Source organism: Balearica regulorum, chromosome 2 (genome assembly GCF_011004875.1).
Source record: "Balearica regulorum gibbericeps isolate bBalReg1 chromosome 2, bBalReg1.pri, whole genome shotgun sequence".
Classification (NCBI taxonomy): Eukaryota; Metazoa; Chordata; class Aves; order Gruiformes; family Gruidae; genus Balearica; species Balearica regulorum.
In genome coordinates this window covers 153718852-153734718 of record NC_046185.1, presented here as the reverse complement: position 1 = coordinate 153734718, position 15867 = coordinate 153718852, and the positions used below count along the sequence as shown (strand labels likewise).

Sequence of the window (15867 nt, the reverse complement as noted above, 5' to 3'; positions counted from 1 at the left end):
AATACAATATAACATAAAAGAGAGACATCAAAATAAAAAAAAAAGTCTTGATTCACTAAAAGAGATTTTTTAAATGCATTCTTCTGTGCGCATAAATGTACTGCAGCATAAGGTATTTCTTAAGAGACATAGTTCTCAACACAATTAGTTGGTATACATTACAAAGTATTTCACCACTAATGGCTTAGGTTGATTAACTACTCAGATAACACATTTTACTGTACTCCATAAACATAATACAGAGGTATTAATTCATGAGATGATGCAAGCTATCAACAAATCTATGCTCTATTATTCACTGTAACTTTTTGTCTTCAGAGAAAATGATTTCAACTACACAAGCAAAGCTATTGTGAATCAAATCTAAATGGGAACATAAACAAGAGTTTACAAAATCTTTTGTCACTTTTTTTTTTTTTTTTAATCCCTAAACAGTATGCTTTTGAAAAGGAGGTCAATTAAAAACTTTAAAAAAAAAAAAAAATCAGACCTTCATGCCAGGAGAGTTTCTCAAATTACATGATTCTTGAAGAGTGAACTACTAAAAGACAGGCATTTTTTCCAGGATACAAGGATAATTTTTGTAAACTACTCCTTCACCATATCTGAAACATGATGAGAAGATTTCTGAATAAAGGACAAAATTACAGGAGAACTTTGGGACTGGCTGTTAGGTCTGGGCTGAGGTGGGAGATACTGAACTAATCCTTCCATGATGTAAGCACATTTTGATAAGAATGCACAAATACATGCATATTAAAAATACAGTACAACCTACAACCAGAAAAAACTCAATTGCTCTGGATACAAATCCTTCACAATGATGATTTTAAAACCTTCCTAAAGAACCTCATTACTCAAAAAACATGTTCCCAGCTATGAAAGTATTTTGATAAACTATGGTCTAAACCCACGTCATTTATTAGAATATGGGATGTGTCTCTCTACAGGCTTTAATATCATCCTCTGGACATCTTTGATACAATAATTATAACAATACAGAATTGATGGCATAAAACTAATGTAAAGAATCATGATACCATGTGCTACAATTCAGTATATATTAGTAGTACTGTATTAAGCCTGTGTGATTTCAGAAAACAGAACCTATGCGCATGGATTTTTATTTCCTTCCCATAAGTAATATGAACTGGAAAGAATCACAAGGTTAAAGAATGCCAAGGTTAAATGCAGCATAGTTAGAAAATAATTCACATTTTTACCCCCTTTCTGTCACTGGGAACAGCACTCTCTTTCACCATGTTTTTCACATCTATCTACTGTGTTATCTTTGACAATGCTCTCTTTCTAGTTACTCAGTCTAGTTACTCCAGTCACATTGTATCTTCATTTTGCAAATCCTATTTGCTCCTCATCTGCACAGGTATTGAAGTATGGATATGCTCAACTCTCCTGACCATATTTCTGATGCTACCAACCATCAGTTACTCATTTCCACCCTGTGCTCACTAATTCATGGCTTTGTCTTTCAGATTCCTACCCAATCAATCAGAGGTATTTCAAGTTCAATATTTGCTTTTAGTTTCACTGTGGGACAGCTAACAGTGTTGCCAGTGGAAGTTATTTTGTCCACCATTGAGTGTAGATTTGCCAGTCCTTTACAAGGCTCATTTTTCTGCATTTATACTTGTGGACAGGCTATTAAATTAATATATGAAGTGCCCCTGCTGTGTTCCAGCTATTTGCTATATAGGCCAATTTTTCAGGGACAGGCTGGCAGGATTTTCAGACACTCTAGGAATACACAAAAGCATTGGCCAACAATGTGTTGGGAGAATCACATCTGAATGATACAGTAAATTATTTGATTGAGGCTCTGTTGTGTGTGCAAGCACAAAGGCAAACAGCATTTCACAAAAAAGCATCATGCAGTGACACCCAACTGTTCACATGAGACCAATGCAATCATCTTGTCTCAACTATCAGGCACCATGATATATGGTGGAGGATGCTCCTTCCAGACAGTTTACTCCTGCTGTGTCAAAGTTTCCCTACACTTCTCAGGTGAGCTGCCTTTGTGGATAAGCAGTTTGAAACTTACAGAAAATCTCCCAGCTACTGGTGTGAAGCTCCTATGAATCAAACATACCCAATGTGGTTGGGGAAAAAAAAAAATGGTTTAAGACAATGGGATTCCCAGCTTCTGATTGGTCTGTTCCTATATGTTTCTGCTAGAGAGAACCAACACATACGTTAACTGCACAGGTAATACTGTGCTGTTCTGAAGAGCATCTTGAATATAGAGTCAACTTTACGTATGGCAATACAAAAAGCACATGCACAAAGATTCAACCATTTACATAGTTTGTTCACATGCATATGAATATTATAGTTATAAGTCTATTATATTAATATACATACATGTTATTATATTAAGGACATGCTGCACCTTTTTTTTTTTTTTAACCTGCTGCAAGAGTAAACCACTATTCTGGAATACCTTGAATGTTTTTTCCTGTCATAGCCTATGAAGGTTAACTCAGAAAATAGAGAGGTACACCAAAGATTTCAGTGTCTTCCTAGCAATGAGATCATAGTGGTTCATTTGGAAGGCAGTCAGTCTCGCCTCTGCGCCTGGCAAGATCATGGAGCAGACCCTCCTGGAAACTATGCTCAGGCACATGGAAAATAATGAGGTGATTGGTGACAGCCAACACAGCTTCACTAGGGGCAAATCGTGCCTGACAAATCTGATGGCCTTTTATGATGTGTTTACAGCATTGGTGGATAAGGGAAGAGCAACTGATATCATCTACCTGGACTTGTGCAAGGCATTTGACTCTGTCCAGCGCAACATCCTGGCCTCTAAATTGGAGAGGCATAGATTTGACAGATGGACCACTCAGTGGATAAGGAATTGGCTGGATGGTCGCACTCAAAGAGTTGCAGTCAACAACTAGATGTTCAAGTGGAGACCAGTGTTGAGTGGCGTTCCTCAGGGGTCGGTACTGGGACCAGCACTGTTTAACATCTTTGTCAGTGACATGGACAATGGGATTGGGTGCACCCTCAGCAAGTTTGCTGATGACACCAAGCTGTGTGGTGTGGTCGACACGCTGGAGGGAATGGATGCCATCCAGAGGAACCTTGACAGGCTTGAGGGAGATCAACAAGGCCAAGTGTGAGGTCCTGCACATGGGCCAGGGCAATCCCAAACACAACTACAGGCTGGGTGGAGAATGGATTGAAAGCAGCCCTGAGGAGAAGGATTTTGGAGTGTTGGTGGACGAGAAGCTCAACATGAGCCGGCAGTGTGCGCTTGCAGCCCAGAAAGCCAACCACATCCTGGGCTGCATCAAAAGCAGCATGACCAGCAGGTTGAGGGAGGGGATTCTGCCGCTCTACTCCGCTCTCGTGAGACCCCACATGGAGTACAGTATCCAGCTCTGGGGGCCCCAGTACAAGAGAGACATGGAGCTGTTGGAGTGAGTCCAGAGGAGGCCACAAGGATGATCAGAGGGCTGGAGCACCTCTCCTATGAAGACAGATTGAGAGTTGGAGCTGTTCAGCCTGGAGAAGAGAAGGCTCCAGGAGACCTCATAGCAGCCTCCCAGTACCTGAAGGAGCCTACAAGAAAGCTGGAGAGGGACTGTTTGCAAGGGCATGGAGTGATAGGACAAGGGGTAATGGCTTTAAGCTGAAGGAGGGTAGATTTAGATTAGATGTTAGGAAGAAATTCTTCACTATGAGGGTGCTGAGACACTGGAACAGGTTACCCAGAGAAGCTGTGGATGCCCCATCCCTTGAAGTGTTCACAGCCAGGTTGGATGGGGCTTTGGGCAACCTGGTCTAGTGGAGGGTGTCCCTGCCCATGGCAGGGGGGGTGGAACTAGATGATCTTTCCTCCCTTCCAGCCCAGGACATTCTGTGATTCTATGATAATCCTTCTGGAATATCAAGCCTAATTATATTGGGTAAAGGCAGACATTTTTGCCAAATAAAATGTAAATATACATCTGTGTGTACGCTAATTTGGAGACAAGAAGTATTATTTAATTGGCTTGTGCTGATAGCTTGCTATTTTTTTGCTTTAATAAAACATCATAGCACAGTTGTGACTTTTCATCTCCTTAGTTAAGTGGAGAATAGCACATGCTTTAACATAGACTTTTTTTTTTAACTTACAAATCTATGCAAGTAAGAATTTGCAGACAGCACAGTTAAGTTATTCTGCCTGCTAATAACAAGTTGAAAAGCTTTGTAATCTGTGAAATAAGAGGGGCAAAGAGAGGCAAAAAAAACCCAAAACAAAACACTGCAGGGTGCCTCAAAAAGAGTTGTTTCAGTTTACAGCTGTAATCCTTTTATTTTCCTTTTTCTCTCCTACTTTTTACTATATGATCTGGTGGTGCGCAGTGATTGCCTTCAATAGTGGCTAGAGCAATGTATTTCCCTCTTTCAGAGCAGCTTTGTTATCTTCTGCATTGTAAAGAAGACTGCTCTGGAGAAGTAGAGGGCATTGAGAAGTGATGAATTTGGCACGGAAAAGACATCACAGGGCAAAGTTGCAATATTAGGATACTGCTAGAATACTCATTAATCTCATCTCTCTCATTATAACTGCTTGAGATATTTCATATGCACCCCAGCCTTGCAATCATTTCCTGGACTATTTGCTTTTAACACCTTGCTCCTTTCTGTGTGTACCTACAGCACTCCCACTTTTTATCTCATCATCCATGAACTCCTCACCTTTGCCTTCAAGACCCTGCTTCTGCTAGCTTTCAAGGACTAGCAAAACGTTGCCCACATCGTAAATTCACAAACAAGCACTTTCATATTTCTGGTCCTTGACAATGGCTAGGCAGCCGGTGCCCCACGATCACTGCCACACATGCAGCTCTGCATATCCTCGCTGTTTCTTTGTGCTTCCTTTGGTTGCAATGGACCTACCAGTTGTGTCTGTCTTGCACTTAAAAGTTGTGAGTTGTGTGATGAAGGATTTTCTTCCGAGTCTTTGCCAAGTGTGTAGTACAGCTGGGTCCACTGCTAGTGCAATAGTAACATACAACCAAGGATAATAGATAAATACTTGTTCACAAGAAGTCAATATTGCCTATCCTCTTCTGTAAAAATAATGAAAAGTACTTAAGATAATAAGGCTCACTTTGAATGTTTCCTAATAGAATTTAAAAATCTGATAGGGCTGTCATTTGCTAACATTCCCCTGAATCAAAAATTACTGCTTGTTTTGAACACTTTGATGAATCCAGCCAATTGTTAATTTATAGGGTTGTCTAGCTTTGAATGGATTTATGTACAGAAATTACTATAATGGAAGAATATTTGCAGAAATATTGTTCATAAAGTCTTTATTTGCGTAACATTGTGTCCTCTATGAGGGATGTGTAGTGTACTCTGGTGCTCAGTGATTTATTGCTATTCATTTAAACAGCACTTGCTGAATTCTGAAGGAATTTCGGCTGACATATAGCATTTCTTTTCTAGTCCTTAAATACATGCACATTCACACACAAAAACACATTGAACAAGACAGATGTATTAACATTTGTTAACAGGTCAAACTAAAACATTATCAAGGATGCAGTGTTCTCTTTGACCTACTAATACTTAAGCAAGCTGCAACAGCCCTGTATAATTCAGATTGTAATATGCTTTACTTAACCTTTGTTAACTAACATGTGAAGGAACAGCTTTTCCTTTTAGTGCAGACAAAGCACAGTATTTCAAAAGGGCTTATGTGAGTTGAGAGTAAGGCTCTGTACACAGTCAAATCCTACATTTGACTGCTGAACCCATTCTTTCCTCTTTCTACCCAAATCCACATGGAAACGAAAACAAAACCAAAAAAAAAAAAAAAAAAAAAAGGCTGAATTGAAACGGCTTTGAATTATTTTCCATACCAAAACCAAAAAAACGAAGACATCTTTTCCCATTTGTACAGGATGTTCCCTAGGAGACAAAATGAAACATCTAAATGCACTTGTCAGGAAAGACTAAGGAAATGAAGGACTAGGTTCACAAATCTGTTGCAAAATAAGCTGCACTGGCTCATTCACTACTTCAATCACTGGAGCACATCCTATGATGTCTAAACCACAGTTCTTGCCTCTCCTTCTGGGATTTGAGGTCAGACTTTTTTGACAGTCCTCAGCACAGCGTGCCTTCACCAGAGTGCTGTAGAGTACTCCAGGGTACTTCTCAGAGTAGTTTGAGACCCAGGAAACATCCTCATCTCCACACTGGACTGTGACTCCTCTCCTGGTTCTGTTTCAGGGGTCATTTAGGCACACTGCAAACTGCAACAGCTTCTGTGCAGGGACTGCCAGAGCTCTACCCCACGTGAACAAAGTCATCCATTCAGAGGAAAAATTACTTCCTTCAGACTCACTCTTTGCCCAACACAAGTCTCTTCCGTCCAGATTCAGTAGCCCAGCCACCACCCTTATAACTTCTTCCAAGCCTTTTGAGCCTTCTAAGCCTTTTCACTGTGCTCTGTGATTGCACTTGACCTTTGTATAGGAAATACAAAGAGAGTGGGGGAAGGAAAGAGCCCTGCCAGTCAGTCTGGCCCTAACAAAAATATCAGTAAAAACAAAGTTACCTTCACCTTCCCAGCATTGTTCCCATATTTTCAGGAAACAAACTTTTTTCTCGAAGGCTGCAGGTGTGAGTGGCAGGTGTGACAGTTATATGAATCTGTGAAGAAGATTTATTAAGTGACTGATATTCTATACATAAAAACTTTAAGTCCTTTCTGCAATGTTGAAAAAGCTGTGCTTCCAAACTTTCTGTCTACTTTTACAATACAAGAAACAGTACAATTCATAAATAGATTTTAATTTTCAAATCAGCTCAGCTACAAGCAGGGTGATCTTATATTTCTTCTTCACTTACCTGATTTTCCTCTGATCTCAGACAGTCATGTCCTCCAAGCCCACTACTGCTTTAAGGAAACATTTCAGTTTGGATAAAGTATGTGGCTGGCTTTTTCTGAACTTAGACAACCTGGCAATTAAGTCCAGGATTGCAGCAATTAACGATCCCTCATCCTGCTTTGTCGGGAGGCCTTTGGGAAGCCATTGGCATTTATGATTAAGGGACTGACCAAGAGGAGCAGACATTATGTGCTGAAGACGTTAAGCAGATAAAGGCTTCAGCTCATAAGCTTTTCCACGCAGAAATGTTGTAACATGCATGAGCAAACTTCCCAAGGTGTCCCCAATTTCAGGTGTCAATCAAGGTTTTCAAACATGGCTCTGAACTGTGTGGTTAAAACCACACAGCATTGTACTGGAGCTTACACCAGTGTTAAGGGAACATTAAATCCAAACCTGATCAAAGACCCTCACATCACCTCCAAGAGAGAGGAAGACAGCCACCCAGGTGAGTCAAATGAAACATATGACATTAGCAGTAGTAAATGAGCTCGGTGGCCCTGAGACCAGAGGGCACAGTTCAGCTCATGTCCCTACAGCTCTTACTTCTTGGCATAGCCATGGAGATGAAGCAAACTGCCAAACATACATCATAAAGACAGCTTAGAGCACAGATGAGTTTGATTTCTGCATGACTTCTGCTTACTTGACTACCCTTCACCTCCAAATCACCCTACTTCATCCTTCTTTCTAGAAACTCAGTATATGGAGCCAAAGGAAAGGAGAAATTCCCTGCAAAGCTCACGCTAAATATTTTCTTTGGGCAAGCAGGCTGACTCCCTGCAGGTGGAAAGCATCACCCAGGTGAGTCTAGCTAATTTTGAGGAACATGAGAGATAAAAAGCTATTATCACAGAGTCCTTGTACCCTATATTTGTCAGGTGGTCTGGAAGACATTCTTCCACCCCCTCACTATAGTCACCCACTGTGTAGAGTGCAGATGTGGCTCTTAATTCAGCTCCACAGTCTATTAGTTTTCCAACACCTTCCCTCCTCGCACTTGGAAGTAAATCAGTCTCCCCTCTTAGCTTGTATCCAAATCCCCATGTGTAGAAAAATAGGTCTCCACAGGGTATAATGTTGAAATGTAAAATGAAGGCTGGAGAATTCAAATGATCTAGCTTGAATGATCTAATGCCAGTAATCTACTTGAAGAAATTTGTAAGAAATAAAACCCCAGATTTCTTTTCTGGTTTTAACAATACCGTTAATTGCAGCATCGGCAGTCCTGGATGGCCCATGGAATTAGGTGAGAAGACAGTTGAAAATATACCTGTCTTGGATCATATCTTTGATCTTCAGAACTAGTCTTGGGCCATTCTGGGACCTCATACAAGTTTGCTGACTGGAACAACAATTTCAGAGATAACTGATACCATGACCTTGACCATGCTCAAAGCACTCCAGCCTTGTGGTAAATTTGATTTTACAGTGTCAGTAAAATGGATTCTGCCAGGGAGGATCCCAGAGAAGCAGTGAGATTTCTGAACTGAAACACTGGGATTTTAGAAGGTAGATGGGAATGAGTGCCTGGGAGGAGATACCGCAGTTTGAAGGGGCTCAGGAAGCTGTGGCCATGGCTGCCTTCTCTTCCCACTGCTCAATGCTTCCCTATCATTCTCTTTCTGTATACCGTCAAACCACTGAAAAGTTAATCAAAAATCATTCCAGTGTGGATCAGAATTGTGAAATAGCCTGAGAAACCACCATCTTCTGTTTATTTTATTTTCTTTTCCAGCATTAATCTGAAAGGCTGCAGCAGAATCTCACTTTGTGATGCAACCTGTCACTGGCATGAAAGCAGGCAAAATGAGGAAGGAGCGGGGCGGGGGGGGAGGTAATACTCGTAAAAAAATGAAGAGATTTCTCAAGACCCTTCCCTGGAGGCCCTGGAAGATGTTAACATAAGGTCTCCTAGTGGCTAGGGCCAGTGCTGGAGGCAGATTAGCAATAATAAAATAATCTTAGAATAATAAAAGCTGAGAGAGCTTGTGTAACTCATCATGTCCCCATTTTTAAAAGTGCCAGTACAGAAGGGCCACTAAAGAAAAGACCTTCAGTTTTCTTATTTAAATAAGTGACTTACAAAAGATATCAATACCAAAGGGATACCTGTTTTATTGCCCAAAAGCAACATCTTTTTTCTAAAGTACTTTCTAAAGTGAATACAGCCGTTGGGGAATATACATTATTGTTCTATGTGTGAAAATTCCTGTTCACGATGGGCTTAAAACACTCTCCAAAACAAGTATTGTTTCCTTCCTCAGGGTGTTCAGAACAATGGTGATTGCATGCAAGGAGAAGGTTTCAATATCTGAAATACAGTCTGTGCTCGCAAAGGAAAGAGTGTTCTTAGCGTCTACTGTCTCTCCTCCCCAACTCCCTTCCTTTACTAAGGAAATAATTGACAAAACTAAGCTGAAGGAGGAAGACTTAAAGGAGAAGACAGATCATCTAAAAGCGCAGCCTCGGAAAAGTCTTTTCAGGTGAAGACTAAAATCACTGACAGATCTCTGATATTCAGCAAAGCCAGAATTTCCGCTCCTAGCGGAAAAGGGCTTTCTGCCCTTCTTCACTATGTATGATGACTTATCAAATAACATTAAAAAAATTACTTAATTTCTTGGTCAGAGCTCCTTATATGTCACATAGGGACATTAACAATATCTATTCTTACCTGTTTCTGTGTTTCTGGTGCTCCATGTATCAACATCTGTAAAAATTTTGTCATCATTATACCCAGTAGGTTACATTCTGAATTTATATAAGTTTTTTCTTTGACTTTGTCAGGAATTACTACCCATGAAGAAAAATACAATTCAGAAAAAAAAATCTTTAAGGCCAATATATCATAATATTTGTATCAATAAAAGCCAACAACTTGGGTTTTATTGATGTGTTGCAATAGCTATTTGATATTCCCAGTTTTAGGTACCAAATACAATTCTATTGTGAAGTTATGAGATATCTCATTAATGTTTTCAGCCCAAGCAAAAGCACATGGTTAAAAAGATTTTGTTTATGTTAATACTCATAAGAATGATAAGTTTCTTTGGCTCTTTAGGTCATAGGGTTTTTTGGTGTCACACTCTTTATCATATTACTAAATATTCAGCACCTGAATTTTTTTAAAAGGAATATGTTATCCTTAATTGCCTCTCTGCCTTCTTCTCTATGGCTGAAAATGCAGAGGTGTTATATGCTAGCCAGCATTTTACATTACAACTGTTCTTTTAAGGTCACTACACATTCAAATATCCTGGATATCAGCTCAATCTCCACAACGTGTTTGAAGGGGAGCATGAGAGAAGTGGGAAGGTATATTTCTAATATTCCCACCTTCCCCCTTTTTCAAATGCATGAATAAGCATTTCTGCTTTTAAGATGTGCACTGTGAATCATTGCTTCAATTCCTCAGCAAATCGACCCCAGGATAGACATGCTGCATTTGAGCACGCCAAGGATGCTATTAACAGTCCAAGGCAACTGTCTCAGTCCTGGCTTTCCTGTTTCTCCTCGCTGTGCAGGGAAGGAACCAAAGTGGTGGGGGAGTATCTTTCCTATACAACTTCACCTGTCATGGGTTTGGCACCAACAGCTACAACATCTCCAGCCTGAACCTAAGACATTCCAACAGGCACATGTCAATAACGCTTTCTTGTGAGAAGACATAAAATGTTTTTCTTTGGTGTGTGGGGGGGGTCTGTATTATTATATTAAAGTTAGACTATTGCACAAATTTTGATTACACTGTGTCTGTTTTAATCAACTGCTTCACTCTTTGATATTGCTCAAGGAAAAAAAAAGGAAGGAATATCATTTTCTGCTTAAATCTGTCATCAAGAGCACCAACTACTGTCTTAATAAACTTTTGTTGAAAACACAAGTTTTGCCAATCTCAAAGGCTCTCATCTCTGAGGTACGTTGAACTAATTAGTAATTTAGCAGGAGTAGAGGGAAAAAAGTTCACTTCAGGCACTTTGGTAGACAGAGACAAAGAACAAAGTTCCTTCATCTGTATTAATACTTTAAAAAATAGAATTAATGACCTGAAGCTAAGACAGTACCTGGGATGATTTTATGGCGTCAGTGTTTAATTTGAAAACATTCATACATTGAAAATATTTAATGAAACCAACTAGGAATCAAATTGCTTTCCTTTCAATAGAAGGAAAACAAAATTAATAAATAAGTAGTCTCTAAGTACATATTACAACAAAGCCAGTATTACACTCATCAGGGTCCCAGACAGAGGCTAAAGCATGGCAGTATCTGCTTCCCACCAGTGAAATGGGTGATGCATACTGGTACGTATCATGGCCAAGTCCATGTCCATCCCCACCCCAACAGCAGGCAGCCACTGCGTTTGCCTCAAAGACCTTTTCACTATTGTGTTTCACTTGTTGCTGTCTTACTGATGGGGGTTCTGTTCATGTTTTCAAATGCATAACACGAGCCCATGCCATTTGCAAAGCCACGGTGGACAACCCTTTTTATGGTTCTCAAGCAGAGTTGAACAGGATCAACTATTTCAGGTATATTCAAGGGAAGAGAACAAAATCCTCATTTCATATATTCCCACCTCCTAAATCAGCTTATGGCTAGTAGCCTTCAATTGTGACAATCTGTACCCTCTAAATCAAAGTTGTATCAAACCACGTATCTGTACCCCAGAGCAGAATTAGACAACAGACCTTGCCATTTCTTAGCAGGCTACTAGTCCACCTAGATTGAATTTCTTGCCTCCGATAGTTCAGTTGCATTAGAAGTCGGGTATTTTCTACAGTAAAATTTGTGTTGTTACCTCTTGTAGGAACCAAAATGTCAATGGCAAATTGTATATGAATGCACTGAAAAGATTTCATAGCTTTTCTCATACTTACATGAGATTAATCTCACCTCTATTGGATGCTACTGACTGTGTATAGAAGTCCTTACCTGATAGATGGCTGGTCAAAAATTAATAATCAGGATGGAATTTTTACTGCCAAGGGAGTTTTTTCACCACCTAGCCACAGCATAATGCATTTTTGTGCTAATTGCTTGAAGTATAAATAGACAAAGCAAAATACAAAATGAAGGAAAGAAAGATGTGGTTTTCAGTATCAAAACTTTCCACATATGCTTGAGCTGGGCACTCCTCAGGGTCGCAGACCCTTGCAACACCTGTAATTCAGCTAGCAGGGGTAACAACTGCATAAAGAGACAGCACCTATTGAGTTTTTGCAAAAGTACCTAAATTCCTAAATGTTTTTCGTAAAACTTTAGCGTCAAGTGACTTGCCTAAATTGACACAGACACTTTTCAGAAGAAGAAGGGGTCCTCCGAGTCCCAAAAAATGTTTTAATTACCTCAGCATTCTTCCTCACTGAGAGCTATAAGGCAATAGAATAATTTCATAATACAAGTGCTTAAAAGCTCATCATTTGGACCATGCAAAGTGAACTGAAGAATTGTAAACTGACATATGGGAAGCTGACCTGAATGGAAAGCAGATATTTTTTTCAGTCACTTATTCTCTGAACTGGAAAATTTGAATTCTAAACTACAGATAGATGTAACCACTGGCAACTATTATTTTAAAAATACCTTTAAAAAGATGAATAAATGAGTTTGCTGCTAGCTGGGGACACTAGTACTGAAATGGGACGGTATAATTTAAAAACAGTCTGAAACAAGCAAAGTCACATCTTATTTCAGTTTCTTAATTTTACTTGTAAATTTTCACCAACATGCCATAAGTAAACTGCTTACAGGATACTTTAATCATTTGCCAGTCACAGTCAAATAAGTGAGATTTCTGGGTAGGTCATTTGCCTTGGATTTGAATCCAAATGACAGAATTATTTGGATGTAACACAATTAAGTCTGTCCAGTTATGATGGCCATTTAATGAGCTTCAGCAAGGCAGAAGGGAGTTAGCTCTACCTGTCTAAGCAGGGTTTTAATATGCCATAAAGCTAACACAATAAATAATTTAAGTGCTGGAATATTACAAAGCTAAGACTTTCCCACTGACTCAGTAATATGGATTGTCACGCATGGAGACAGCCATTAGAAATCCAACCGATAACAAAGCGAAAAAGAGTAGATCACAATATTTGACTGCTAAATAGTTAAAAAACGTGCTGTCTCTCTTCACAGGAATGCGTTACGGTTTGAGATAGTTGTAACTTGCGCCTGACAGACATTTTTGTGGCTCTGCCTATAGGTCTGCTCTCCTGTGTCATGTTGCTAGAAGGCATGGTCCTGCGGAAGAGTGAATGAATGAAGGAAGACAGGGAGCACCTCATAGAGTTGTATAAGAAATCACACGCTGCCCTATTTTAAACAGAAAACCCCAAAGATTTCTATCAGACACTAAATTAACCCAGTGGGGATTTCTGACTGTTCCAGGCAGAAAACTACTTTATTCATAAGAATAATTGGATATTCGAGAGATTGCCATGTTTCATATCATGAGTTGTAAATGTCGGCTCATCCGTAAACGATTATCATGGGGTCTGCGTGTCTTTACCGAGGCAATTATGCAGCTGGTTAAGTTCAGCAATGCCCTGAAACCTAGCTTTAGGACAGAGTCAAGGTCCTAAACCAACAGAAGTTGGCCTTTTCAGTGTCGAGCAGGAATGAAGTTGGCAGCACTGTGCTAGGAGCCTCCTCTGTCTCTTATTGCACAGACCAGCTAAAAGGAAATGGAAATGATGCTAGAAATGGAGAAACACATGGAGGGGAGGGATAAAAGGACCGTCCACCTTTAAGAAGGAAATGTGAAAATTAGCCTTGAGTTATGGTCCTCCTGGAATTAAGGGAGGGTATGATTTTTACATCTGCTAAATTTTCCAAGTCCTCTCTTCTTTTTGGTGACAAAAATACATGATTCAAAGACAAAACATTTTTCCGCTACCGTAAAAAGTTCACAAGTTATGAGGTAATTGCATTAGCACGCTGAGAAAAGAGAAGAGTATGCAAGAAATCCTGATTGGCGTTTCTCTGTTTAAAAGGAATTATTTTCCAATACCTGAGCATGCCCAGAGGAGCTAGTCTCTGAGCAGCTGTGAAACAGAACCTTTTTACTTCAGGGTTAGTGCAGGGAGCTCATTAGCACAGCCTCAACCCTCAGCTAAACAGCCTTGTTTGCATATTGAAGCAATAGAATGTGAAGGTGTTAAAAAGGAAGAATTGCAGCCGCTACTCCTGACTGACATGTCTATCTGGGCTCTTGTGTTTACAAGAGAATAACGAAGCTGCCCCAAAGCCCCTACTGGGCCTGATTATTATGCAGAGGCTTCTTAGATTATGTATAATTGATATCCATTTTCCCTCCAGCTAACCAATGGCAGCTCTCAGGAGTAATGCTCACTCTCCTGCATCTTACCAACCAAGCAAACACTGGAAATTGCTATCTTTTACTAGGCTTAATAATTTTTAAAGACCAAAAATTGACATTTACATTTTTCAGAAGCACAGATGACTGCACTGTTGGTGGGGTTTTCCTGCTAATAACAATCAAGCAGTGGAGATATTGTATTTAAGTGTGATGCTGGTCTGGGGGTATGTTTGTGTATCATTTCTTTATATTTATACACGCACACATTCAATGGACTATGTCTGTAATGCGTGTGTATGTCCCTGTTTTTCCATACATTAATGATACGGTAACAAAAAGCAAGGGCAAGTTCTGAAAGCTTATTTTCTGCCATTTTTGTGAAAAATTTGCAAGGTGAATTATGCAGGCAAGGACATTCCTTCAATTACATTTACTGGTCCCCTTTCTCTACTTACAATACTTATCTTCACCCTTACAATTTAGGCCAAATGTTCAATTCCTAAACCTGACACAGGCATGAAATTGAGTAGTGCAGCGCTCATTTTTTAGTGCTCAAACAGTTCTCTGCTCATCCAAGAGAAAATCCCATTGAAGTTTTTCCTCAAAAATGAGATATTACATGTAGCCTTTAAATTATAAAGCAGTTATGAGACAGGGATTTTTTATTTCATTGGTCAATTTTTTTTTTTTGGTCTGGTTTGGAGCTTTTGAAAGGATGTTTGTGGGGGAGGGTTGGGCATGATAATTTTAAAAGTTTTGTCTGTAAAGAGCTGATCTTGAAAATGAAATGCTAATAGCTTGAGATAAACAGGCAAAGTCTGTATAACTCTCTCAATGTACTGTACTACAATGCCGACCTTCAGCCTTTTTGCTGTTTCAGTCCTGGATATCTCTTCAGCAATAACTGTCAGTTGCATGGAGATTTTTTTATCCATACAAATAGTTGCCAGAATAAGGATGTGTCCAGTCCAATCATTTGCACGTCACCTTTCTCTCCAGAGGTGAAGACCTAGCTCACTAATCCTTTCTGCTACCTAACCTTGGCAGAATTTTAATTTTAATCTGCTCTCTGAGGAGATGCACAAGAAATTGCAAGGAATATTAATACATGGGCTGAACTGGGTTGAATGTGAAAAGGTGATCCTTCTTCCAGTCGCTTAGATATACAACCATTCAAAAGGATAGCCATTATGAGTGCACTAAACCTGCTCTCTGCACAGAGCAAGTCAAACCAGCAGAAAGGAAGACCCTGAATTAATTGAACCACTGATACCACCTGAACCACTACCAAAAATCTACATAGTGCTTCCATCCACTGAAGAGCCTGAGCAAAACTAGATAATAATAAGCAAGGAGCATACAACCTTTACATAGCTGGTTTTTGTTCCAGCAACTTTTCAGAAACCAGAGGGTAGTCACAAAAAGCTGAGCAGTTTGCAGCTGCCCTTACCTTAGCAAAACTGCCTTCATGTTACAGAAACATAAATAGACAGAAACCGACCGTAACAAAAAAATTTCTGCCAAAAGAAAAGGCAAGTCCCAGCAGGCAATCATTCACATAATGATCTCCTGACCTGTATTTAACAAAAGCTACGCACTAGTACTAAAAACGACTGAAGT

At 39.7% G+C, this 15867-nt stretch overlaps 1 long non-coding RNA gene across 1 annotated transcript in view; it reads right to left on the bottom strand.

The window, feature by feature from the left end:
* Positions 1-746: 746 nt before the first annotated feature.
* The window catches only part of LOC142600610 (uncharacterized), a 147163-nt gene continuing 132042 nt past the window's right edge, over positions 747-15867 (bottom strand). Inside the window, exons 7-8 of the long non-coding RNA XR_012834187.1 lie at positions 6587-6681; positions 747-2093 (exon numbers count right to left, since the gene is read on the bottom strand). This is a non-coding gene — a long non-coding RNA (uncharacterized LOC142600610). The remainder of the gene's footprint in view (positions 2094-6586; positions 6682-15867) is intronic.